Source organism: Rhinolophus sinicus, chromosome 2 (assembly GCF_057876585.1).
Source record: "Rhinolophus sinicus isolate RSI-liver-muscle chromosome 2, RSI-T2T, whole genome shotgun sequence".
Classification (NCBI taxonomy): Eukaryota; Metazoa; Chordata; class Mammalia; order Chiroptera; family Rhinolophidae; genus Rhinolophus; species Rhinolophus sinicus.
In genome coordinates, this window is record NC_142502.1 from 162262562 (window position 1) to 162286432 (window position 23871).

General features: G+C 43.8%; 1 non-coding gene across 1 annotated transcript; it reads right to left on the reverse strand.

Annotated features, from left to right (window-relative positions):
- Positions 1 to 22800: 22800 nt before the first annotated feature.
- On the reverse strand, positions 22801 to 22940 carry LOC148758944 (U4 spliceosomal RNA). Its single transcript, XR_016020527.1, has one exon. It is a non-coding gene; the product is annotated as a U4 spliceosomal RNA (small nuclear RNA).
- Between the last annotated feature and the right edge of the window lie 931 nt (positions 22941 to 23871).

Below are 23871 nucleotides of genomic sequence, written 5' to 3' on the forward strand. Positions count from 1 at the left end.
TTTACAAACTCACCATTCATGAGAGATTTCAATGCCTGAGCAGTATTCCTCGCCTGTTTTACTCCACAACTTTATTTCACAATTGCATCATGTGTTTTATTTGTATTGAAAAATAAAACATGTTAAAATGGCAGTCGTTTGTTTTTAGATAAAGTTTCCATATACTAGTCACAACCCTTTTGGTTGGTTGGATTCATTTGACACTGACACATTTTATTTGCATGTCAAACTTGGAAGAAGGTTTTTAACTTTTGCAAACAACAAAACAAAACAAAAGACCCAAGAAAAAGAAAAAAACTATTTTCCATTTTTCTGCAAACACACAGTCCTCTCTGATGCTATTTTGCTTCCCCCCTCTTGATGGAGTTATAAATGTAAAAGAAAAAAGGTTATTTTTCATATTAACTCTATTATAAGAAAAAGATATCCAAGATGGTGATAAATGACTACTGATCCTTAGCCTCAGTGAGGGGAAGACAATAGGGAATGGTGGGGAGTAGGGCACTATGGTAAACTGTTCAGCTCCAGTGGACTTGTCCCTTGCTGGAATGTGGCTCCAGTGTTGCCAGATCTTCTAAATTTTTAAAACTTAAAAACTTATAATACACATATTAAAAAGTGAATGTATTTTATGGGTATAGCTTGATGAATTTTTCCCAAATGGAACATGGTAGTATAACCCAGAGATAGATCAAGAAACAACAGTATTGGGCCCCCTCACATTTTCTTCTAGTTGAGCTTTTCTACTTTTTTAAGGAAACAAATCTGGATTCATATAGGGACTGTCAATTTCTATATTTTGTCAAGTAATTCAAAACATTTAAAAACCCTGTGACCAAACTAAACACGTCTTCCGACCTAAGCCAGCCCAGAGGACTCCAGTTTGGAGTCTTGTTTTTTTCTTTTTTGATCTTTGACAGCCCACACCACTCTTTTCCTCCATCTAAAGGGGTGGGTAACCATGTTTGAGCTACATAATCCTGGCCATGGTTGACTGGGGTCTTTCTCTGGGATTTTGGAAGTAGGACACTGGAATACTCTTCAGCTCGGTAATGGTGCTAAAAGTGGGAGCTTCTGTAGCCCTGGGGCTGGAGCAGGCACTATTCTACCAAGTCAGTGGAGGAGCAGAGAAAGCTGGTGCCCAGAGAGAAAAGTGAAGCAGATTTGCAGAGACAGCAAAGAGAGACAACATATAAGAGAGTAGAGTGGAAGAAGTTGCCTTGGTTCCCCAATAGCTTTTCAGCTTCCCAATTCTTGGTTCTACCCACTCTAAAGCCAGGATATACTAGGGACTGAGAAGCTAATTAGGTTGGTAGGCTTCTCCAAGAGTTTAGGAGGAACAGTCAGGTGGGTAAATCACAGCAAGAGATGCAGGGGACAGCCAATGGCTGGCAGTCAAGTGGGCAGGGGTCTCCTGTGACAGCTCTGTCCACAGGGAGCCAGTCCCTAAGCTTGAGCTGGGGTAAGGATGGAGGAAGCCTGGCAGGCAAGCAGAAGCTAGAAGTTCCCTCAGGTGAGCTCACAACAGGGTTCCGGTTTAGGAAATGTTGGAGATTGGATTATTTTTCCCAATTCTTCACTCCCTCTCTGTATTAGAATTATACGTCTATGCCCTTTGCCATTTGACTTTGCACAAATAAGTGAATGTATTCTCATCCATTTGATTTTAGGCATTGCTGGTTGACTTGCTTTGGCCAATGGAATATGGGTGGGCTTGATAATGGCCAGTTCTGAGTTGAGGACTTAGGAGTCATGGGAAGTTTCCACCATCTTTTTCTTGTGCTTCTTCCGTCCATAATGAGAAGAGCCTGCCTAGGTAGCTGCTGGTCCCAGCATGAATGATGTGTGGAACTCATCTATAATGACCCATAGCCTGAATCAGAACCACTTCACCCAACCCAGTCTGTGAGTGAGAAAAATAATTGTTTTTATAAGTCACTAAGGTTTTGGGATTGTTTATTACATAGTATTATCACAGCGATCGCTGACTAATACAGAAGAGGACTGGATTCTAGGCTAAACTAGGGACTAAGAGTCAAGGCAGAGGTCTGGCTGTACCAGAGTGGGCCAAGTCTTGGAGTGGGTGGGGAGAACTCAGACTGAGAGGCAACATGAACAACAATGTGGGCTCTTAGAGGTCATTGCAGAGGGCACCAGATCCATGTCTGATTGGGAGAGGGAAATGAGAGTGGTCTGGGGGAAATAGCTGTCACCTCATTGATCATCTGGCTTGCAGGAAAATCAGGAGGAACACAGGATCCAAGCAGTTAGAACTGAGCTGGTGACATTATTCTAAGCTATGGGGCCTGTTCAAACTTTATATACCCTGCTCCCCACCCATCCCTCGCTCCAGCTTGATCACAATTGACTCAGGAGTTATGAGCACTGGTGGATCTGGCCATGAGGAGCCTGGGAAAGTAGCATCAGGAAAAATACAGTGAGAGAGGACAACACCAGCAGCTCCCAATGCTCAAAGGTGTGTGTGTGTGTGTGCGCGTGAACGTGCGTGTCTGTAATGGCTCCTCTTTTATAAACCTGACAGTAACTTTCTGTCCACCTGTTTGTTAATCTTGTTAACAGATCAGCCTGGAGTGGGCTTGGGGCTGGGACACTATTATGTATCCTGACCACGTCCACCAGCTCTCTGAGCACTTACAGCCTCAGATGAAGCCTGTGAGACTATAGACCAGTAAGACAGCTGGGTGAGCAGGGCACGAAGTGGTGGCCAGTGGCTCATGTTGCCACAGCGGGGGAGCTGGGCAGGAGGATAGAGGGTGTTTCTGATTTTCTTTCTTGAAATTTCTTTTCCCGGAGGCTTCTAAGCTCAGGAAGCTCTTGTCATCTCCTAATTGAGGCAGATGAAGATGAGAGTTCTGTAGGGAGGCGTTTCCACTTAATCAAGGCCAGTCATACCCAAGCTCTAGGATTAGGCCGAGATCTGCAGATCTGCACAGTTGCTTGGGCAGCCTGTTTTCTGTCTTCACTACTTTGTTATCTGGCCCTTCTCTGAATTCCTGTAACTTTTCCAGGACTTAAACAATGAGATTAACAGCTATCATTTTTGAATGCCTACCATATGCTAGGCTTTCTAGTGGATCGCTTACAAATATTTTTGATAATAATAACAATGAAGATAACTAATATTTATTAAGCATTTACTATGTGCTAGGCACATTGCCAAGCTCTGTACATATATTAACGCATGGAGAATCTTCACAATGAGGCAACGTGGGCCTCCTTATTCTTACACATGAGTCATAAGTGGTGGAGTCAGGATTTGGATCCTGATTGGTCTGACTTTGGGCCTCTGCTTTTGTTCATTCACAATGCTGTCTTGCTCTGTCGCCATGCGAGGGCACTGTCCAGCTACCGAGAGGGGCTGGGGCGGATGGGAAGGGCTGGGACATGGATCGGGAGGGTGAACATGGTGTGGTGGGCATCCCCACGTAGGAGTCCAGAAAGTAGTTCTTAATGAGGATAGAGATAAGGTCTGATAGGAAGCATGGCCAGGCCCCAAAAGGTACGTGGAGGAGAAAGATGGATAATCCAGGAGCTATCAGATGTCTTGGCAGGTGGCTGGGCTGTGCAGGAAGCTTGCCAACAGACAGCAGACCCGGGATGCCGGGCAAGAGTCCAGGGACAGGATACCAGGCCCCCAGAGGACATGGAGCCAGCCAGGGCACAGCCTATAGTTCTGGCTCTGCCCTCTACTAACTTTTAGGCAAGTTATTTACATCCTCTGAGCTTCAGTTTCTTCGCGTGTAAACTGGGGATAACAGTATTACCTCCTTCATAGGGTTGACATGATAACTAAATGAAATAACAAACATAAAGTGCCAGCGGTCGTGCCTGGCACTGAGGAAGTGCTCAGTACGTGGACGCCTACACTTCCAAGACAGCTGCTTGGGCACAGGGAGAAGGCAGGACTCGGGTTATCATAGCCGAGAGTCAAGTGAAGTGTCAGAAGAGCAGCGTCCTAAGATTTCTGCCGATGGAGATTAGTGGTTTTTTTCTTTTAGAGACTGGAATTGAATTAAGTGGCCTCAGTCCTCTACAGAGGGGGTTGGCCAAACCAGAAGCAAGTCCTGTTCTTTTCATGGGTTGTGAAATCCTGGCCCTTTGCAGCTGAATAGCTCTTGCTCAGGGCTTTGCACCCCCAGTTCAATGCTCTTTCAGTGATATGGTACTGCTGGGAAATAAACACCTGACACCCATGTCAGTGGCACATGCACTGCAGTGGCTTTAAAACAGGTCTGTAAATTCTTTGACATTCCTCCCATCAAAAGGGAACGGCAATTTCCTCTTCCCCTGCACACGAGCCAGCCTTAGTGACTGGCTTCTAAAGAAGAGACTGTGGTGCAATTGGTGTTGTGTGTCTTCCAAGGCTGGGTTAGGAAAGGTGACACAGCTTCTGCTTGGCTCTTGAGACGGTCACCCTTGGAACCAGTCGCCCTGTGAGGAGGAAGCTCAGGCCACATGGAGAGGCCACAGGAAGTGTTTGGACCAACAGCTTCAGCTAAAGTCCCAGGGGACAGCCAGTGTCAATTGCCAGACAAATGAGTGAGCTAGACTTCAAATGATTTGGTCTAGCTTTGGAGCCATCCCAGCCGACACCAAGTGGATCAGGGCGGAGCTGTTCCCACTAAGCCCTGCTCAATTACTGATGAATGAACAAAGTAAGTGTTGCTGTTTTAAGCCATTACATTGTGAGGTTGCTTGTTATGCAGCAATAAATAAATAAAACATGCACATACACAGTGGGAGAAGCAGTTGAATGGAGTGCTTAAGAGCTTGTATTCTGGAGTCAGACAGTGGACTCTCACATTGTAGCCCTCTTATTTGCTTGCTGGTTAAGTTTCAGAACATCTTGAGACAGTTTTGTCCTCTGTAAGATCCTGATAATGACCATATTAACCATATTAACCATATCCATGGGCTGTTGCATTAGTTTGCTAGGGCTGCCATAACTGCCCGTTCTACAGACTGGGGGCCTTGAAAAACAGAAATGAATTTCCTCACAGTTCTGAAGGTTAGAAGTCCAAAAAGGTTGTTAGCAAGGTGTTTGGTTTCTTCTGAGGCATCTCTCCTTGGTAAATGGCTGCCTCCTCATTGTGTGTTTACCTGGTCTTTGCTCCGTAAGCACACCTGTCTGTGTCTATAGTTCCTCTTCTTATAAGGACACCAGTCAGATTGGATCAGGACCCACTCTGAACACCTCATTTTCACTTAATTATCCCTTTAAAAGCCTTGTCTCTCAATACAGTCACATTCTGATGTACTGGGGGTTAGCACGTCAACATAATAATTTTGGGGGACACAAATCAGCCCATAACAGTTGTTATGAGGATCAAATGAGGTGAAACAAATATAAAGAATAGGTTAGTGGTGGACACATCGTATGTGCTTAATAAATAATGGCCATTACTATTATAATACATATGACATTAAAATAATTATACCTGATACATGCAAAAGGAGTAACATTACTTTCCCCAGGGGCAATCATGGGGATGATAAGAGAAGACAGCACCCTACTAAGCACAGTTTGTCCCCCAGAGTCCCAGCCTGACACCCACCTCCCGTAAGTTTAGTGATGATGGCCAGAGAGGGGCTGAGCAGTCTCCTCTGAAGGCAGGAGCCAACAGCCTTTTTTGACCCTCCAGAAACAGCTGCTTTCTTTGGCAGCGTTTGGGATGGGCTCTCCACTTAGGCCTGGGAGAAGATCCCAGGGTGATCCCAGAGAAGGAAAGGCCAGGATGGTGTAAAAAACAGAAGTCACTGTCCATCTGAAATTGCCTGGTGCTACAGAGTATGCCTTGGAGTCATTCCCACTGGAGGCAATTTGGAGGAGGTATTTTAGAGAGAAAGTCCCGATTCAGAAACCCTTTCTGCCAAGTCCTTTGTTTTCCTAATGTTGCCGCAGTGTCTGGAGCTGAATTTTAAAAATGGCATTTTCCTGGAAAGGACTGTTTGGTCTTTTTTGGAAATGTCTCATGTAAAACAAGATCACCAGTGGGCTGTTGGGTCTGGTCTCCCAGGAGTGAGCTTCGGAAATGGGGGTTGGTGGAGAGGGAAGCAGGGTGGGAAAGGAAACAAAAATAGAGTAGAGGGAAAGCAGGACATGACAAAGGGGCCACATTCCTGTGCTAGAAATAAGCTCAGGGCTCAGGATTCATTCCAACCGGTCAGGCATCATGGTGGGAAGAAGGGAAGGAATGAACTCTGACCTGGATGGGAGGGCTGAGGGAATGTCCCCCCAGAGCCCATTAGCAGCCCTGCTCAGAGTAGCCACTCATCACAGAAATGGACTTGTCCTTGGGTCTGTCATTGCCTTCCCTCCCTGGTCTTGTATGGGTGGGAGGGCAAGAAATACATCAGACCCTGACCAGGGCTCCCTGAGGGCAGGGGCCAGGTCTCCTCCATCAGATTTTATTTTCTTCCTGAGGAGAGGGACCTGGCATTCATTCTAACAGCTCTGTCTCAGTCCATTCAGGCAACTAGAACAAAGGACCATAAACAGGGTAGCTTATAAACAACAAAATTTATTTCTCACAGCCCTGGAGGCTGGGAAGTCCAAGGTCAAGTCCCCGGCAGATTCAGTGTCTGGTGAGAGCCCACTTCCTTGTTCATAGTTGGCTGCCTTCTCACTGTGTCCTCACATGGCGGAAAAGGTGAGGGAGCTCTTTCCCAGTGGGATGACCGCACTCATCCCATTCATGAGGGCTTCACCCTCACGACCTCCCAAAGACCCTACCTCCTAACACCATCTCATTGGGGGTTAGGATTTCAACATATGAAATTTGGGGGCATACAAACATTCGAGTCATAACAAGCTCCATAAGGGCAGGGCTGTGTGTTTCCATCAGACTGGAGGATTCTTGAGTATAGGGACCCTGTCCCTCCTTGATCTAAAAACTCCCTTGAGCTGGCCCCAGTTTCCCAGAACCCTGCATGTGGGAGAAGCTTGGTTCATGGACCTGACTGACCTGCTGACCTACTCTCAGTCTTGTTTCTCTCCCCTTGGAAGCAGCACAGACAAGATGTGCTGATTAGAAAGCCCTGCCATCACAGGCCAGCCACCCCCTCCTTCCAGGCCCACGGCCAGGGCCATAACTGTGGCCAAGTGGAATTTCTGTGGCATGAAGACTCTTGGAAGCTCTTTGCAGAGCTGGCTTCCATTCTCCAGGCTTCAGTTACTGTTCTGTCCGTTCCTCATCCTGCCCTTGCCTCTCAGAGCTGCCTCAAGTCTCCTGGGTTTGGGGGGCCCCAGGCCTCGGATCAGAATAAGGGCAAACATCAGAGGAATGAGAATGTGACAATCACTGAACCTTAGAATTGGAAGCTACTCTAGAGGTGATTGTATCCATTTTCTTGGCTGAATCATTCATTCATTCATTTAACAGGCACTTATTAATGACTGTTCTGTGCCAGACTCTGCTCTAGGCATTGGGTAAATGGGAGTGAACAAAACAGACATGGTTCCTGCTTTCATGGTGCTAAGGGAAGGATGCTTGCATAAGCCAGCAACAGCCTCGTCGAGGATCATTCAGGTTCTGCAAAACCTCCATGTTTTTGGAGCTCTCCCAGCCAAGGCAGCCCATTTAAATTTTGGACAGCTCTGAAAGTCAAAAAAGTTCCTCTATAGATTGAGTGAATGTCCTTCACGTCTGTAACTTCCACTCATTTGTCTCAATCTGCTTTCAGATCAAATTTCTCACAATGATGGTAAATTTGTTAATTTCTTTCTTTCTTCTTATTTTTAGGCTTTGCTGTTAGGTATCCAAGTTGGGCATTGTTGTATTTTCCTGCAGAATTCTTCTTTTTATTATTTTGTAATGATTTCTCCTATTTTTTTTCTGACTTTAATGTTGCTTCATCACTATTGTTTTGGGTAATGATCGCTTGGTATATTTTTTCCAAACCTTATTACTTTCAATCTTTCTATGTTATAGTAGACACACTTAAAACATGTGGGTCTACCAGAAAAAAATGAAAACCTACATTTCCTGTTTGGTCTTAGCATTTATATCTTTTAACAGATAATTTTAATCGTTTTCATTTATATTTGGAATTCACTTATTACTGGTATATATTGATATCTTAATATTTTTGTTTCAATTATACTTAGCTTCTTTACTTCTCTTCTGCCTTCTATTATATTGCTTGAGTTTTCTTTATTTCATCTTCTTTCTTACTGTTTTAAAAGTTAATTCATTCAAAGTTTCTTCTTTTAGTGGTTATTCTTACATTTTTAACATGTTGTGCAATTTAGGATTGCATTGGCTGCAAATAATAGAAAACAATGGGTTCAATATCCAGAGGTTTATTTTGTAATGAGAAGGCCAGAGTTAAGTAATCCAGAGCTAGTATGCCTCTTTAAGGATATCATCAAGCACCCAGGTTCTTTTCATCATCTATTTCTCCTATTCTTATTATGGGACTTTGTCCTATCTTCATTGTCACAAGGAGCTGCTGCTTCTCTAAGCATTGTGTCCTGATCTAGGTAGGAGGAAGAGAAAAGGGGAAAGAGTTCTTCTTAGAAGCCTACCGGTGCGTTGTGTTTCTTCTACATTGGCTAGAGCTGCAATACGCTGCTACCCCAGCTGCAAGAGTCAGGAAGGTGAGTATTTTAACTTGCTGGCCTGCCCTGCAGATTTCACACTCGTTAGTCCCACAACTGCATGAGCCAAGTCCTTAAAATAATCTCTCTCTCTCTCTCTCTCTCTCTCTCTCTCTCTCTCTCTCTCTCTATATATATATATATATATATATATATATATATATATATATATAGTATTATTATATATCTCCTATTATTTCTGTTTCCCTGGAGAACCCTGACTGATACACCAGGTAAGGAGTATACATTTTGAGAACACATTTGTATTTGGTGATGATTTGAGGTTTTGTTTCTCAGGGGTGGTTTTGTTTCCTTACTTGCAACCTGGAAAGAGACACATATCACTGGGGTTTCTGTGGGCCTATGAGTGGAGCTTAAATTGAAGCTCCCAAGGTCTCCACTTAATATTTCCCGATTCTTCATTATAGGACCCCAAAGCTCTACCTTTTGCTCTTTTGAGGGTATTAAACCCCCAGCATCTAGATATTAGGACCTATATTTGGGTCAATATCTCCCTGGGCCCATGAAGGCATCAGCTGAAGCTTGACATTCTGACTAGAAGTCCTGCCCCCCCCCTTTTTTCTGGCACCTAGAGACTTCATTTCTATGAGCTTAGCTATATTTGTCAAATGATTTTTTTTTTTTTTCTAAATTCACCAGTGTGTTTATAGGGTTTGTAGAGGAATTAGAAGTTCACATTAGCTCATTCTGTAATGTTGTTGGGACCTGAAAATCCAACAGCCCTTAAATTTGTTGAAGACAGTTCTTCTGCTCCTCCCTGAACCTTCCTCACCCAGCCGTCCCTTCCGTAATGAAGCGTCTTATCCTGACTGTACTCCTCTTATCCTCCTTCAGTTTGTGTGTGTCCTTCTTAAAGAGGACGGCCCCAGTCAGAGCTGGGTTCCTGAGGTGAGGCCAGACCAAGAGGTCAGAGACCATTGTCACTCCACAGTCTGGACACCACATGCCTCTTCGTGAGGTCTAAGGTCTTTGGGCTAAACCACCACAGGGCTGGCAAAGAAGGAGCTTACAAAACCTGCGGGGGCGGCGGGGTGGGCGTGGAAAAAGCATAAGAACAGCCATGAGAGGCTGGGAGGGTGTCAAAGAGTAAAATAGGATTTGAGGGAATTAAAACAAATGAGGTGTGGCCCTCCCTGTATGGCCCTGCAGAGACATTCCGCAGCCCTGCCTCAGGATCAATGATGTAATGGCAGAAAACTTCAGGAGACAGCCTCAGTGTTTTCTTAATTTATTTAGGTTATTATTTGCCCTTGGTTCGTTTTTTTTTTTTCCAGGCCTAGATTTTATTTTCTTTCCAGGTTGTTGTGAAAGCACCTTAAATCTCTGATTAGAAACCTTGCTGTGCTCTGTTTGGTGTGCTTTTTGTTCTGATAAGCTTGGATTTTATAACTCCCAGGTCTTTTGTAGGAAGGCTGGGGAGCAGGGACATGTAGTCAGATGGAGATAGTTGCTATGGGATATTCATTTAGTGTGGATCAGGAATTGCACCAGTTATAACCTCAGTGGGGGATGGGGTAGGGAGAAGAGGTAGGGCAAGAGAGGGAGAGAGAAGCTGATCAGATAGAAAGAAATCTGCTGTGTGATTTTTTTCAAATCCCTTAACCTCTCTGGATCTCCATTTCTTTATCTGTAAATAGCAAATGTTGACTTTGATTCTCCTGCCTCAAATTATCTGAGCTGATTCCTCTGGTGGAGCAACGACAGTGAGGCTGAGTCATGCTGCTGGGAAGAGAAAATGCTGCATATCTTTCTTATCATATAGCTTCATGTCTCAGAAGGGCAATTTTTAATTCTTGAAGTTATAATTACAGCAAACTTTTATATGGTGCTCACAATGGGCCCAACACTGGTTTGAACACTTTACAAGCGTCTTTTGTTTAATCCTCACAGCATCACCATGCGCTAGGTATAGTTATTATCTTCATGCTGAAGGTAAGAAAACAGATGCAGAGAAATTAAGTGACTTTCTTAAGGTCTTACAACTAGAACACGCCAGAGCAGGGAAGTACTAACCCCTCGCTCCAGAGTTAATGTTGTTGGCATACATTTAAGAGCTAAGAGGCAGGGAGCTTGGCGCATTTCGAAAAAGCCAGGAAGACACTTTCAAAACCCTTGAACAAAGAAATAACAAAGGGGAGAGAGCATGTAATGGGGGATTTAACTCAGTCTTGATGGAAAGGCTTCCCCATAAAGTATTTACTGAGCTGAGATCTGGGGATGAGAAGGCATTAACTAGAGGAAACAGGAGGGAAGAATCCGGCAGGCAGAGGGAACAGAATAGGCTGAGGGAACACAATGCAGTCAAGAATTGGAAGTTACCTGTGTGCCTGCAGTTCAGGGAGTGAGGGAGAATGGGGCAAAATACAGCGAGGGAGGTGGGCGGGGCTCTGCCCATGCAGAGCTCTCTGTGTTTCTGTTTCAGGGTTTCTCAACCTCAGCATTATTGACACTTGGGGCTGGATAAGTCTTTGCCATAGGTCCTGTCCTGGACTTTGAAGTATTTTTATCAATGTCCCTAGCCTTTTACCCACTAGATAGATGACAATGGAACCACCATTCCCCAAAACTTGTGATAATCAAAAATGTCTCCAGACACTGTCAAATGTCTCTGGGGGAAGGGGACGGGGGTGGGGGCAAAATTGCCTCTCATTGAGATCCCCTGAGCTAAATATTTCATCTGTTGGTATTTGCCTTTCCTCATTGTCTATCAGATGGACCCTGAGTCATGCAGTCACTTTCTAGACATGAACGTTGACTTGGCTCTCCTTTGGCCAGGTCATAGCCAGGCCTGATCAGATAGGTACAGCCTCCTCGAGACCTTCTTTGGAAATTGTCATGTTCAAGTAGAGATATCATTATCAGTGTGGACACTGCATAAATTAGTGCGATGAACTAGAAAGTGAAGTCTGAAGAACTGCAGCCAAAACAAAGGGGTTCTTCACAACCAGGTCCTCTAACGTTTCAGTACAACACGATCCATTCCCAACATGCCCAGTGCTTTTTCTCCTGAAACCAATGTAACTGCACAGAGCTTAACAAAGCAGGCTTTTTACAAAGAAAATTACCTTAAATCAAAAAGAATAGAAACAAGATACTTGGCATTAATGGTAATAATAACCAGATTCCTGTGAAGGACTAAAATATTGCTCCTTTAGTCATTGATTGTTGTGGGAATTTGTACTTTTCAAACTCAATATCAAACCCTTCTGGAGCTGTTTGTCAAGTGTTTTCTGCTGCTGCCAAGTAACCCAGGGAAAAGGAGAAAGAGTTGTTTTGTCTAGCACGTTTCTTCTATCACCAGGAAAATGAAGTTCTAGGCGGTCTGCTTTTTCTCTGTCTTTTTTTTTTTTTTTTCTTTGATGGTTTGGAGATATTGCAAATACTACAGTCAAGTATATTGAGGTACCCCTGAAGCATGACCCATATCCAGGATCTATCCTGAGCCCCTTGTCTTTTTGTTGTAGGAATTTCCTGATTTCCCTTGCCCTCAATCTGCAGGACTTTCAAAAGATGATACAATTTGACTCAAAGACCCTAACACCAGAAAGATTATTCCCAAAACAAAACAAACAGCAACAAAAAACTGCCCTGAGAATTAGCTTTTTTGCATTTCCTAATCTGTTTCCCCAATTCTTTGAAACTCTGACTTGCAACTGCCCATACCTCTTCCACAAAGCCTGAGTCCTGACCTGGAGGTCACCTGCTCAGAGGGGACCCAGTTCAGAAAGGCACCTTGTCTCTCAGACTGGAGGTCATTCAGGCCAGACTGTGGCTCTGGGCAAGGAGCCAGATCTGTCTCCCCAGGTCATAACTACCTTCTAATTATCCATCTCTCCTGCTAAATTATTATCCCTGTTTCACAGTCAGAAAAGTAGGCAGAATGGTCAACTCAAAATTAGAGTTGGTGCAAAAGGTGAAGGGACTAAGAAGTACAAATTGCTAGTTACAATATAGTCATGGGGATGGAAAGTAAAGCACAGAGAATATAGTCAATAATATGGTAATAACTATGTATAGTGCCAGGTGGGTACTAGACTAGTCAGGGGGACCACTTCATAAATTATATAAATGTCTAACCACTATGCTGTACACCTGAAATTAATATAAAATAATATTGAATGTCAACTGAAATTGAAAAATTTAAAAAGGGGGGAAAAAGTGAAGGGAAATAAGAGGTTCAAATTTCCAGGTATAAAACAAGTAAGTCATGGGGATGTAATGTACAGCATAGGGAATATAGTCAATAATATTGTATAGTGTGGTAGGTTGTCAGATGGTTGCTGGACTTATCATGGTGATCACTGCTTTAGGTATATAAGTGTTGAATAACTATGATGTATACCTGAAACTAATATAATATTGTATGTTAACTATATTTTAATAAAAATCTTACAAACAAAACAAAAAAATTGGAGTTGAACTTCAGGCAAAAAGCCTGAAGTGTCAACAAGAATTGCAATAATAGTGAATATTTATTGAGTAGGTACTGTTAAGTCAGCCTTATGTTAGGTGCTCTGTATAGATTATCTCATTTAATTATTACATCACCTCTACAAGATAAGTGTTGTTATTATACTTCTTTTGCAGATCAGAAAATGTGGTTTAGAAAAATCAAATTATTTGCCCTAGGTCACACAACTTCTAAAGGGCATTCAGTGTTCCTTGTACCCTCTGCCCTTTGCTGCCTCTTTTGACCCTTTTGGAAACTTTATGAAGAAATTTGGCAGTAGTTGTGAATGTTCCCAGAGAACTCTACCTTCGGGACACATGGAAACCTTGAGAAGGCCAGATCTCAAGTATTTCTGAAAAAGTTGATCTCACGCATGGCTCTTGGGCTGTGCTGGGTTGAACACGTTCTCTGCCGCCTATTTGAAATAAAATATATCAATATTCAAGGAAAGCTTTATAGTTGTAAATTTCAGTTTCATTGATCAAGTTCATCATTATTATGGATACTATTTATAAAGACAACATGGATCCTTACCCGTTGATATCATGATGAACTAAAGTGATTTCTCTGGGCTTCCATCTCCTTACTTGCAAATGAGGAGTATGGGTAACTTTGATCTCTACAAACTGTTTTGACTTCGTGTTCCGTGTGTGCACATATGTGCACCTAGATGCCCACTTAAAGACCTGGAATCCCTTATGTGAGGCCTCACTAGCTCCTACATTGTAGAATTCTGGTTCCAGGTAGCCAATCACCATGCCTGAGGATTTGCAACTCCAGTCATCTAAGCTACTGGCTTTCTTATCCAGGAGGATCTTGTTTACATATAGTCCCCAACCTCACTGTCCCGGAATCTATCAACAGTGAAGGGTATAAACCAAATGAGCTGTAGAGAGCTCTTGCCCTCCCTAAGAAGGGCATCTGGGTCAGTCTTCCCACTTTTCAGGCAGAAGATAGAACTAAACCAGTCTCTGTCTTCTATGGACCAGAGCTGAAGAGGGAAGACCTGGTAGTGTGGCTACTATCGTGGGGCATATGTTTCCCTGGGATAAACTTACCATGGAAAAGGCTCAAGGGAGGAGGCCCATGAAACTCAGAGTGAGGGGAAACTGGAAGGCTGATTAATCCTGGTTAATCTTGGGGGCCTCAGGGAATGTGCTGTACCAGAAAGGTGCCTCCTCACAAGGCTTGTTAGAACTGATCTCATATGCAGGTCAAGAAAGATCCAAGGGAGGAAGGATGGGCTTAGCTGGGCATGTTCATAGTATGAGGGAAAACTTTGATACAGTGTAGGAGGGACTGAAGGAGTAGTGGGAAACCAAGTCAATTATTGTCCAAGCAATACTAACACATAAGAGGTAAGAAGGAAGGAAAAAATTAGCAGTATGAGCTAATATTGATAAAGGTAAAAATCGTGGCATCCCAATTGGAGGCAAACTTTGGTGGACTCTTAAAGTTGCTTACTATATGGTATAGAGGTGTTAGTTAGCAAACTACAGCCTGTGGGCCAAATGTGGCCTGTGGACCTTTTCTATAAATATAGTTTATTGGAACATACATGCATTTGCTTCTGTATTGGCTATGGCGGCTTTTGTGTGGAGATGGCAGAGTTTAGTCCATTGCAATAGAGATGGCCAAAGCCTGACATATTTCCTATCTGGTTCTTTACAGAAAAAGTGTGCTGACCCCTGATGTGGAGGAAAGACCACATTGTTCTAAGTCCCGAATCCACAACTTTGAATCCACAATTGGTTTTATAATGTACCTTTCAAAGTTTTAATTTCTCATCTGGGAAATGGGGGACTATGTTACTGGTGTCAACGAACAATTTAACTCACTAATTATGATAACTGATGATACTAAATAAAATAGTAAATGTGAAAATGCATGTTAAGCGATAAAAAGTTACACAAACACTAGATAACATTAGGGCTGTTTTTGAAGTATTTGGCAAAAAAGAGAAGGCAAACAAAGTTGTTTTTTCCTCAATAGGGGTAAAGAAGAAACAGTAAATGATTACCAAAGGGCATATGAGTCTTTTTATTTGTGTTAGTTAATGTATAGTTTTGAGGCAATTTAACCTGAGTTATTAAAATTAAAGAGAAAGAAATAAAATCCCCAGCAACCTTGAGGATGGATTGACGAAATTTTCGTAGGCATGAGGTACAACAAGGTATTGTGGCAGTCAGAGGGGATGCCGGCCCAGGTCTGAGGGAAAGTCTACTTACCTAGGAGCTGCAAAGTGGGACTGGGGGAAGGGAAGAACAAGAAGACAAATCCAGGAACTATTGCATGGGACAGATTTATAATAACAATCATGCATTGTTTATCTGAAATTCAAATCTAGCTGGGCATCTTGTGTTTTTATTTGCTAACTCTGGCAACTCACTCCCACCCTGTGTGGTTCTGGGGGACAACCAATCATAGGGCTGCCTCCTGGTCACAAAACTTGTCTAGATTCTAAGTCCTGAAACTCTGAATCTTAAGCAAAAATAAATAAAAATGGAAGACAATCGGAGCCGATCATCTGGTGACAGTATTCTAGAGAGAACTTCAGAACTGCCCTGTTCTGTCCTTTCCTAGGCCTGGGGTTCAGTCATTTTTAAAATTCTGCAAAAGATGCCCTTCATTTCCAATTTATCCGTTAAACCAGTGGGCTTCTGCTGTTTGCTGTCAAAGAACATATATATGTATGTATATATATATATATATATATATATATATATATATATATATATATATATATATATATATATATATATATCTCCCAGACCAAATCTAACAAAATGTTGTGGGGATGGGTGGCTGATAAAAATGTGGACAGAGTGAGAAGATTAACTAGGGAAAGCATTTTGAATGAGGATCTGACACAAGCAGAAGGGAGCAGGAAAGAGTACTCTGAACCCAGAATATGGCGAGTGTTTACATTTGCAATACCATAAAGCAACAGGGAGATACTCAGGGCTCTTGATGGGAGGAGGGACATGATTAAAATGACCTTTGCTTAAAAAACGGTTTCTAAAGCTGGCGTTTACGTGTTATGGTGGTGGAAGATAGTGGCAGCATAGCTGGCTGTTCTCCTGGTCCACATAAGAGGCTGGAGTCTGGCTGGGGGTGGGGCTGTGAGAATGGAAGGGAAGAGAAAATGGTGAGAATCAGCTTAGAGGAGAATCTTAGATTTTAGTGACTTTCTGGTGATGAGGAACATCCAACTAGGAGGAAGGGAGAGCTACAACTGGGTCACGAATTGCAGTACCTCAGCCTTTGGGGGCTGCCGCCATCACAAGCTTCCCGGGACCGGCGGCCACAGGGCAGGCCCTGGAGGAACAGAGCAGAAAGGAGCAGCTCTTCAGGCCTTGAGGCCCATTCTTCCAGCTGGCTCGGCGTCTCCAGCACGAGGAGGGATGTGGTGAGAGTGGAGCCCATCCAGCAGAAAGTGACAGGGATGATTAAAGGGATGGAAAATCAGGCCCATGAAGAAAGGTTAAAGGGATTGCTGCTATTTAGCCTGGAGAAGAGAGACAGCGACGTAATAGCTCCCTGCAAGTCCCTGCACGGTTATTAATAGACGCGTGCTAGGCAGCTGCCCCACATGTCCAGGGAAGGCAGCACCCCAGAAGCCAGCTGAGCACCTCCGCAGTGAAAAGAGGGAGCAGCAGCCTCCCCAGGGAGGCAGAGACCTAATTATAAAGGCTCTTTTGTGGTCTCCCAAGTGCCCTCTCCCCTCCCCTTTGTTTTTGGCATCTGTCATTATGCGGTGCAAACCACAGCCAGGCCTCTTGACGGCACCGATATCTGCTTTCCTGCTGACTGGGAAGGTAATGTGGCTATAAAATTGACGAGTTAGATAAATAACGGTACAAAGGGCGGACTGTGTTGAGCTCTGTGGGGCCTTCTGACCAGTTTTCCAACCCGACCTGGATAAATCGTCTCATCTCCTCCATTCCTCCCATCACCCTCCAGCCCAGTCTACTCCATCTGGGCTCTGACTGACTCCCCAGGAGTTCACATTTGCTCTGCCTCCCTGCCTAATTTGTCACTTTGGCAACTTGAGAGGTCTATTTCTTTCCAGGTCAAATATGTTTCATTTCACTTTTCTCTTTTATAAATATGAAACTCTTCTCAGCAGGCCAGACTTTTGCTGTCTTAGCTAAGCTGCCACATCACACAGGCAGGCCAGTGGACCACAGTCTCTCTCAGAGACCAAGAGGCCTGGAGGCCGAGGCCATGTCAGATCCCTGCTGGGGGGACACAGGGCCTAGGCGTGTGGTGACTGCATATTCCTGATAGTCATGGAAGGAAGTTATGAACCTTCTCATAAGCAAAGGGGAAGGCACAGGAATCCTCGGTTCTGCAAAGAGGCGTGCCTGTCTCTGTGCTCCATTCCTCTGGAAAAATCAGAACAATTCCTATTATTTTCGGTTCCTAGACCTTGAATGTGTCAGGCTTCAGGTTCACTTCCTACATCTCTTGTCGCCCGGATCTGCAAGTAATTTAACCTTGTTTTCATAGAGCGCAAAGACGTTCCGCTTGTTTACACTGGAGACAAATTTTCCTCAATTGACGCAATCCTATTGATTAAATAATGACTTTCTTCCTCATTTAAAGGTAATTTTAGTTGGTATCATGACATGAAGGAGGAAAGTGAATGCCTTTTCTGTCCTGCTGTATGAAGGGTAGGCTGTGAGGGCCACGTCTTACTGCTCCGGGGCAGGGCCTTCTCATTTTTCTTACCTGTTCTGGACCCTCCACAGGTGGCTGAGTGAGGCTGGTGCCAGAACCCTGTGAGGAGGTTCACTAAACATGAGCAGACCTTGGCTGGGGCCACTAAAGAGCCTGCATTTGCTCCGGAATGGGTGTGAAGGCTGGGGCAGGGTAGATGCTCCTTTACTTTACAAATAGATTTGAGGGGGCCAGGGGGTGGGCAAAATGGGTGAAGGAGATCAAAAGGTACAAATTTTCAGTTATAAAACAAATGGGGATGTAATGTACAGCATGGTGACTATAGTTAATTATATACTGCATTGCATATTTGAAAGTTGCTATAGAGAGTAAATCATAAAAGTTTTCATCACAGGAAAGACATTTTTTTTTAGCTATGTGGTGACAGATGTGAACTAGACTTATTGTGGTGATCATTTCGCAATGTATACAAATATCGGATCATTATGTTGTACACCACCACCTCAATTAAAAGAAATAAAATAGGATTTAAATAATGGATTTGATTTCCTTTCAAGATTATTAACATCTAATAAACTAGGACGGGCACGTGAACTGTTTTTCATGGTCACATCAGATGATAGTCAGAACATGTCATTTGAGCCAAGGAGTTAAAAATCAAAGAGAAAGGAAGCACATGTAGGAGAGGCACCAAGATCTGGGGGTGATCAAAGAGAGTTGGGTGCTCTTGGCTAAGTCCCTTAACTACATCCGGGCCTATTTGTAAAACAGGGACGATTGGATCAGACGATTTCTGAGGCCCTTTCTCCCTTCCATGTGTTGTGGTGCAAAGAAATCTGGAGAATTTGTTATTATTTGCTTCCATTCCCAGTCTTTCCACTGTGTATTCCAACAAGAATAGGTCTAGAGGACAACAATTGGGGAGATGAGATCTCTCTTCCATCGTCTTTCTGTGAGCTTAGAATAATCAATGTATTCTGTATTGATCATGCCAGTTAGAACTAGATACCACCATATGTTCTACAGGGGAATGTATATTATACAGTGACTTAAAAAATAATTTAGGAAATCTTTGTATTTACTTGGGGATGTATCTCCATAAGCAAATGGGAGCTAGATGGTAATAAGAGAAAATAATAGCTGACATTTTTTAGGTATTTGCTATTACAGTCACTTCCATGCTTTTCTTCCGTTTTTCTTTACCAGGGATTGGCAAATATTAACATTTTCTGTCAAGAGCCAGATAGTAAATATTTTAGGCTTGTGGGCTATAACATCTCTGTCTCAACTATTCAACTTTGCTGTTGTAGCATAAAAGAAACCATAGGCCATAAGTAAACAAGTGTTCATGGCTATGTTCCAATAAACATTTATTTATGGATCCTGAAATTTGAATTTCATATAATTGTTATATGTCAAAAAATATTCTTCTTTTGATTTTTTTTAACAATTTAAATTGCAAAAATCTTTCTCAGCTCATAGGCTTTTATAAAAACAGGCAATGAGCCAGATTTGCCCAGTTTCCTGACCTTGGTTCTTGACTACAACCCTTTAAGGAAGAAATTGTTTTATAGATGAAAAAAAAAGCAATGCTTAATGAGGTTAACTAACTTGTCCAGGTTTACCCTTTAGAAGCCATAGAGGTGGATGATAATCCAAAAGGCCAGATTCAAGAGCTTTAACACCTACGCTTCAGGGTTTGCCAGTTAGGGTGGTGGAATGTGGAAGATTTTGCTCCCTCTCACTTTGATCTAATATGGTTACAAAATCATCTTTTTAATGTTTTTTCATGGTTGCTTAGTTTCAAAACATTAGATCAACACTGATATCTTACGAGGCTAAGAGACACCTGGATGGCTTAGGGTTTGTGTGGGACAATCGCTCAAAAGGGGACTGAGCAGGAGGGAGAAGGAGAAAACCAAGAGTCACTTCTGTAAGCATCAGGATCCAGGGGAGGCCTGGCCACCCTTGTCCAGGACGCTTGGCCTGGGGGTCAGCTCAGCTCCTTCTTGGGATGGAGAGAGTCGAAGCTGAGGTAGGAACAGAGAGCCTGCCATGCCTCCACTGCCTCCCACTCCTGTTCTTGAAGGTGATGTACCTTGGAGAGTTCTTGAATTCTTCTTTGGACAGACCTTGTCTCCAGAGCTGAACTGTCACCCCCCTGGGAAGGCCTGTGTCTTCTCCTCCTGTCCTCTCCATACCTGGTGTCCTCTGGACACACAATGATGCCAGGTAAGTGAGGCCTTCCAACTTCCAGAACAGAGTGCTTCGGGAAGTTGTGAGCTGCCCGCTTCTGGAAGTATTTGGAGGATGCTTGCTGATCGCGGACACTGGCATAGAGGACCTCCAGGGGTGGAAGGTGAGAGTGGAAGAGGGTTTGGAGACTGTACTGAATGCACATTGGCAGAGTACCTAATGTGTGTTGGGTCCGAAGCCAGGAGACCCCACATATATTATTTCCTTTGACTCCCAAAACTGACTTCTGAAAGAGGCATTGTCGTCCCATTAGACAGATAAAGAAATTGAGTCTCAGAAGAGCTTATCATTTTCCTGAAGGGATGCAGCAGATGGCTGCAGAGTCAATGCCTTCTGCTCTCTGCCTCCCATCACTGGCTCCTATATTGGGCTGTATGGAACAACGGGCTGCAGATCTCGCTCTGACTCTTGCTAGCTCTGTGGCTTGAACAAGTTACTTGACCTCTTCGAATTTCAGTTTCTTCACATGTTTAAGGGCCATACCCACTTTTGAGGGTTGTCATGAAACAAAAAGTGGTGTTATTTGAAGGTGCCTAAAACAGTGCTGGGCCTGGAGCAGGTTATACGCATGGTTGCTTTCTTCCCTCTGCTTCAAAGATGATGTGGTTTTGTGAAGTTGACTGAATAATCAATCTTACTCAGTTTGGGGTTTTCAGGGCCTAACAGAAAGCCAGGCATGGAGCAGACACTTAATAAATATTTGTTGAATGAATGGATACACAATGCTTATATCTACTGATGCCAGCCATCTGGATATTTAGAAACTTCTAAATAGATGGATTCTTGAGTTTTCATCTGAATGTTGGATGTCATCCTAGAATACAAGCAGAAAAAAATGATCTACAACATATAAATATGAATACACTCAGACCTTAACTGATGCAGATTCACTGGGAGAAATGTGTGAATTGAATCAGTGAAAGTCTGCAGAGGACTATATTTAAAGAAAGGTGATTTGTTATTTTCAAATAACTCCAGCTATGTCACCAGGTTTATTTATTTACCACCCATACATCCATTCATCCAATCACTCAACAGTGGCCTAGAGGGGCTCTTAGGGCCTCCTTTAATAAACAGAAAAGAAAGATTATCTGGAGCATGTCGGTTATTTGTAGATAAATAGAAGCTTCCAAGCTGCTTATGGGAGCTGGGGAATAGTTTGTTCTCAAGGGCTTTAGACATTCCTCCAATGTCCTGTGTGCACTGTTTCTGTGTACCATCTCTGAAGAATCCTTATGCTAATTTACAGTCATGTTCTTATCTGCTAAAGGGGTGGAAAGGCTGAGTGCATCTTTCTGTTGCATTTTAAGAGCATCAGAAAAGGAAGTGCTAACAGGGGAGCCTGGTTCCTGAACGGGGTGTGTGTGTTTGTGTGTGTGTGTGTGTATGTGTGTGTGATTTTTGACATTGAAAATTATGTATGGACTTACTAGGAGTCCTTTGAAGTAGGTGAAGCGGGGCCATTGTTCTTGAAATCAAAAAATGGGTCGAAGAATTTCTTTGTGTGTGTGTGATTCAGGCGCACAGTAATACCTTCAGGTCCACTGAAACATATATGGCTATTAAGTCCTACACTAAACAGACTCCAGGTTTCAGTGCTGTTGGGACTCCTATGTGTGTGTTTTTTGCTACCCTATGTCTTCCAACTAACTTTCACGTTTGCAATTTTCAGTATGCTTATCACTAGCAGTTCAACACTTTCTAATTTGTTGGCTGCTTCTACTAGTCTATAGATCAAAAAAAGTAATAATAATAATGATACTAATAAAAATGACCCTGAAAAGTAAGCTTATTAGAACTGTTTGTGAAACAAGAGTTAAAAGGATCTGAATGAGTCTGGTGGGCTTTTCAGTGAGCAAATGGCATGAACTTGGAAATCTGGCCTCTGTGACGTCTACACTGGCTTTCCGTCTGGGGGCCTTTCCTTCTTCCTTGTTCCTGACTGTAAGCTGAAGAAGTGATTTCACCATTATTGCATGCATGTCTTCCCATGGCCACCTCATGGCATCCCTCTGAGGCAAGGATGTGGCTTCATTTCCCAGGGGTGGGGGCCTGAGGAGAAAACAGAAAAGTGTGAGTAATGGTCCTCCAGGAGGCATGGCTCTCAGGGCCAGGCGAACTGAAATGGTGGGGTGTTTATTTACAAACGGACATGTTCACTACTTACCTATCACAATTTTGAAACTGAATTTTGATATTTTGATCAGACCTGCATGTTTCTTGATTTCTGTCAAAGAGTTTCTGGAAAATTCTGGTGTCAGAAAAGGAACACTCACTTAAGAGTCAGGAATCAAGAGTTGCAGACTAGATCTAGCTCTGGGAGGTTGCTTCACCTCTCTGAATCCTATTTATAAAATGTGGGGGCTTTGGTCAAAACTGACACTTGCTAAGTTCCCTCTCATAATACCCTTTTATTTTCTCTAGTTGTGGAGCAGACCATCTTCAGGACTGGGGGAAAGTGGCTGTGAAAAGATAGCCTGTCTTCCTATGGGAAATGGCTGGGCAGCTGGGCTGTCCCCAGGGCATCACAGCAACATGGTGTCACGGCCACAAGGTGGGCTTACAGCAGTGACCTCCCACCCTCCCTCGGTATGCGCCTGGGGTTCTAGGAGAACCTGGGTGGGATGGGAGGGGACATCAGCTCTTCAGGTCCATGCTTCATTCTCCTTGGTCCCCTCTCTATCTCTGCCTTTATCCTCCTTAGCCTCTTCCAGCTGGAGCCACGGGCAGGAGCCACCAGCAAGCACGTCCCCTTCTGCAGCCAATTCTGACCAAGGCAGGAAATGCATGTGGAGCCTCAGCCTGCCACTGGAGGGAGGAGGGGCTGGAATTTGATCTCATGTTTTCAATCACTAACAATCGTGCCTCGGTTAAACCTCAGAGGCGACGGTGCTACCATCGCTCAAAGCTAATAGTAAGTCATGTTCCTCAGATGTGGGATCCAGAGGCTTAGGCACGACTCACAGACTCCTGGGTGCCTTCCTCCTTCTCTCAAGTCTCCTTGCTCAAATCCAAATGAGGATTGGGTGTGTCAGAAGCAGCCTGGCTGCCTGGGCAGCCCCCAACTTCCAGAATTTCCCATTTGTCCCCACCCCCCAGTAGAATTCCCATCGGATCCTGAATCTGTCTATAGTCTTGTCTAGTATTCCAGACCCTGCCCCTCTTCCTTGAGTCTTGGTTTGAGGCTAGGAATCTCCCCAGGGTCCTGCAGCCTCCTGGGCGGGGTCCTACTAGGGATGGACAGTTCAGGGTCCCAGCTGTGCCTGGATTCTGCTGGTGTCTCTTGTCTCAGTGGGGCCGGACCCTCAGTTGTCACCTGTAAGAACCATACCTGAGCTTGCCTTACGTGGCTCATTGCCCTCACAGAAGTGGCTTCAGAGGCTAGAACAATTAACCCAGAGTCCCAACAAACTTGCTTCCTTAAACCTGCCTCTGTCATGCCCCTGGAAAAGCAAGAGAAGAACAGTAAATGCCTTTTGAAAGAATATCTGAGTTTGTGGAGGAACCATCCTGAGATAGGACTTAGACTTGGGAGGCCGACGTCTCCCTAAAATCTTCTTGAGACTCCTCAGGGAACTTAAACTGTAACTAATATCTGCTAAGCCATCATCTTAGAAAAGGTAATATGAGGAAGGTTGTAGAGATGGGAGCGTTCGGTATCTGAGGAGCAGAACTGAAAATGGAGAAGCCAAGGAGGATGTAGAATTTGCCAGGGTGTCTGCCCAGAGGCAAGTATGTTCTGATTCTAGACAACAGGTGCTGGGTCTCAGACAGAGGGGTGCAGGGGTGGCTGCAAATGGCCCTAGGAGCATGCAATGCCCGGCTCAGATTCTGTGCTCCT